The sequence below is a fragment of the Limulus polyphemus genome, unplaced genomic scaffold, assembly GCF_000517525.1.
Source record: "Limulus polyphemus unplaced genomic scaffold, Limulus_polyphemus-2.1.2 Scaffold2329, whole genome shotgun sequence".
NCBI lineage: Eukaryota > Metazoa > Arthropoda > Merostomata > Xiphosura > Limulidae > Limulus > Limulus polyphemus.
In genome coordinates this window covers 83,421-88,222 of record NW_013667939.1, presented here as the reverse complement: position 1 = coordinate 88,222, position 4,802 = coordinate 83,421, and positions in this window count along the sequence as shown.

Sequence of the window (4,802 nt, the reverse complement as noted above, 5' to 3'; positions counted from 1 at the left end):
TGTTTGTAGTGCTGCATTTCTTACGTCTTAGTGGCTAAAGATGGGAAAAGGTGATAAAATCTTATATAAATTGTCATCGTCTTTTGTTTTGATGTAACCTTCACTCACGGAATTGCACGTGAGAGACAGGTCCTCGTGGAACTAAACAACGTCGAGTCACGTGTAGAACAATCGTTATATGACTCGTATATTTCAGTATCTCGTCATGCTCTATCGAGCACAAAGATAATGTCTTACAGCTATTGTGTTCACTACGACAACAATATGAACAACGTTCGTACTTTTTTGTGTATTTATGCGTGCTTATATATATATATAACCTTAAGAGTCAGCACAACGGATCCCTATAGGTATTTTTAATGGAATATGTGCCTTGTCAACCTAAAGCTCTAGCGACTTGTTGTTCACATACATAACAATTCAGCCAAAAGGGTGGAACATGTAATCGTATATAATATAAATTAACCACGTACAATAATGAATGATGTTGCCTGGTCCACAGTTCCTGAACTATCTTGTTTTCTTGTTCTTGTCATCCCTACACGTTCTATACTATCGCTAACTAATAACGTTACGATACTGTGAAGGATAAAAATTAGATAACTCATAAAACTAGAAACACGACAACCATATCTTTCTTCGGAAGATAGGCCTTTTATCGTTAAAAATGACTTGGCGCTTTCGAAAAGTAGACTTTCTTTATTCAGAGGCTCCTCGAATCCTTTTTGTTCAATAATTTTAATGGGTTTTACTTCTTTTATAAAATTACTAAAACCCATTGTTGGACTAAACAAATCACATATGATGTGGAAAGACTCGAAGCATACAGACACAGGACAACACGCGAGACAGGAGATAGCGTTTGAGACACAGGACAACACGTGAAACAGAGGGCAATGCTTGAGGCAGGAGACCACTCTTGAAACGGGAAACAACAGTTTAGAAGGAGGGCGATGCTTGAGGCAGGAGACAACTCTTGAAACGGGAAACAACAGTTTAGAAAGAGGGCAATGCTTGAGGCAGGAGACCACTCTTGAAACAGGGGACGACAGTTTAGAAGGAGGACGATGCTTGAGGCAGGAGACAACTCTCTTGAAACGGGAAACAACAGTTTAGAAAGAGGGCAGTGCTTGAGGCAGGAGACCACTCTTGAAACAGGGAACAACAGTTTAGAAGGAGGGCAATGCTTGAGACAGGAGACAACTCTTAAAACGGGGAACAACAGTTTAAAAAGAGGGCAATGTTTGAGGCAGGAGACAACGCTTGAAACAACGAACAACAGTTTAGAAAGGGGACAATGCTTGAGGCAGGAGACAACGCTTGAGACAGTGGACAACAATTTAGACAGGAGACAAGGCTTGACCATTAATCTTGATTCCTGAGTGTACCATGTGACCACAGCGTCAATGGTAAAATACCATGAACTTCGACCCCAGAGCTAGTCGTGTGACCATATGTTAACAGCAGAAGACAACTAAGATAAATAATAATAACTTATGATCAAAGCAGACTACCAAGGACAAAGTTGCCTCACAAAATACCAACTTCACTTCATCTATACTATTACTGCAAAAAGAGCTACCAACAGTAACGGTGTTACTACTGCTAAAACTCAGCAGAGTTAAAATTCACATTAAAGTGTTGTTACTGAGATCGTGTCAAATGACCCGACATACACCAATGTCGATGAACTAATTGTAAGTACTAACTTCGTACAGAGATATATATTTATTATTCTAGAACTTGAGGAATGAATACCGTCTGTAAACCCACAGTATAAAGAATACTCTGATTCATCACTCACATTCCAAGACACGTGATACTGTGTGCAGTAGTTCCTATTTTAATTAATAACAAATACACAACAACTAAATGACATATAAATCTCAGCACGTGTTGCTATGAGTTCGAATCACACAAGAACGTGAAAGTGGGCTGGCACTTATAGTTTAATTTCTCATGAAGCGCCCCATATCATATATTATAAATTCCGGATAATATATTAAATAAATCAAAGGACAATTTCTCTAGGAAAAATACTTATAAGTATATTAACTTTATTTTTTTATGCATATATAAAGCTGCGTAATTACACTGAAACAAGCACAAGGTCTCTGCATGGGGTGTTTAATGCTTGATTGTACTGCCATCTGTTGAGTATAATGAGAAACAACGAAGTAATTAAAAACTTTAGTCAATCAATGTCGTTGTCTCTATCTCCTACTTCATAAATTTATAGACATTTTCATTAAACTGAGCGTGTTTATTATCCAATTACCTGTACAATTCAAACAAATATCTTTTCTCATAGACCAAAGCAGGGGATCACTTTACCCCTCAGTGGCTTAGCGGTAAACCTGAAGGCTTATAACGCTAATAATCGGGGTTTCAATACCCATGGTGGGCAGAGCACAGATAGTCCATTGTGTAGCTTTGCGCTAAACTACAAATAAACAAAAACAATGATTCACTTTTTTCGCAACTTTGCTTCGCGGCGTTGCGGTAGTGTTCTGAATGTTGGAGTTGGCGATCTGGGTTCGAATCTGTGCAATGTCTCCAAATACATTTCCCACACTTTAAGTTATACGTGTGTTATAAGAATTGGAAATTCCGATCTACCCTTTGCGCAAGTGAACTAAATACCCTTTCAGACAAAGATTCCAAGGGTTCAGGTATAGCCGTCCTCAATTCTTAAATACTGTCCAGAGGAAAAACAGCAAGCTAGTAACACCCGCCTCCACGCGGGCTTTTTCCAGGTCTTTTGAACTGAACAAATAAATTGAATGGAACTTGTATAACGCACACACAACTAGAAATGAAGAACTTGTTCAGAGAAATCACGTCTCAAACCTTGGACGCTCCATTTCACGACTTTACACGTTACATCCTAGGACACACCAGGCTCAGGAGCTTCGGAAATTTGCCCTTAAATGATAAAGAGATTGTGAGATAAAAAAATAATAGATGAAACTTTTTGAGTTATGTGATTGATCTTCAGTGTAGCCTAGAACTTTGACCTACATTTTATCAAAAGTCAATCATTTGGTCCAGGGCAATAATTTCAACTTCAAGGTACTCAAAATCCACCAGTAAAGCTTACAAAATTTCACAAATTAGTTTTATTTTCATTTTCTAGGCTTAACAACAGCCCTTAGATTTATTAATATTCATTCCCAAAAATTCTGATAAAATATAACAGTAACTTCGATACATTTTCAAGACACTCTACATCTAGCGAATCATGTGAACATTTAAGCCAGAATGCTTACTTATAAATGCATAGATCAATCTCCTAAACTGCCCCTTTTGTTTTTATGTGTGTTGCTTGAAACTTAAATAAACTGAAATATTCACCTCTTTTGTATTATAATATTAGCCAAGTTTAAATTATGTTCTTAATATTTAAAAAGTTTATTTTAACGATAATAATCTCGTCATAAAAAAACAAGCTTTTTTCCACTCACGTGTGTGTGTTTAGGTTGGTTTAATTTTTACCACGCCGTCGCTTTTATGAAAAAGCTACTTGATTATGCTCAAACTCCTGACTTTTGTTTTCCTAGAGTTTTAACCACACCTCGTTGCCGCCTAGCGTGAACTAAGCCAAGGTCTTAAATGGCAGTATCGTACCAGGTAATGCTATCTATACCAATGGCCAGGTGGCGCATGGTAAAATGAGGTTTCAAGCTTCTTGTTCCCTGGTGTGAGAAACTATAGTCACTAGACCTAGGGACCAATCCAAAATATGGAAATTTTATCTGCTCGGAATTTACAACCTATTCTAAATGTTTTAAGATATTTTTTTAATCATAGGTTCTGTCCTAAAAAGCGGATTTACAAGCTCGTTTTTCTTTTTTGGATTGTAACGTGCAAGACGTTGAATAATTTTAATAAAGTGAATCAACCGGAGACTACACGTACCATCCGAATCTAATTGTGAGCCGTATAAAATTTCAGGCCATTTGTTTATTTTTTTTTTATGGTGAACACGTTCAAAGATTCTTTAATCAATGTTAACACCAACTGATGAATAGTAAACTATCTTTCACATTGACTGTGTTCTTCACGAGATAAGCCCTCCAAAACAACTTGGAACAGGTTTAACAAACATACAAAACATGAAGGATATTTTGTGACTTGAGATTTTATATGTTAGTGATACCTCGTAGACGTTTTTCAGCTTAAAAAAAATTTTTTTTCTTTGATTAAGCTACTATGTACATCGTTTGGGTATATGTGTGCATTATATGAGTCATAGGCAGCGGAAATACTTTGAATTTTGAGAGGCACAATCCTCGAGGGACACCTTTAGCATTTTAAATTTAAATCGAACCAGTAAATAACGCTGACAACTACAACCCGCCTTAAATTTTAGGCTCTACCGCATTTAATATATCTTTTATGTTACAGTTTTTAATTTTGAAAGGGAGGCACTTTACTACTTTGCAAAAAAAAAAAAAGAAAAGAAAGAAAAGTAGGGGCACGTATCCCCAGTGCCTACAGTTCCGTTTCTTATGATAAGAGTGATGGTCAAAAATTCAACTATTTCTTTAGAGTAGCTGAAGAGTTGGCGGGTGATGATGCTTATTTGCTACCTTCACTCCAGTCTAATACTTCAAAATGAGGAACGGCTAATGCAGATAGCCTTATCTTCCCAGTGGCACAGCGGCATGTCTACGGACTTACAACGATAGAAACCGGTGGTGGGCAGAGCACAGATAGCCCATTCTGTAGCTTTGGGCTTAATTTCAAACAAACAAAGATAGCCGTAAATAATTTTGTGCGAAAATCAATAAACTTGTTTG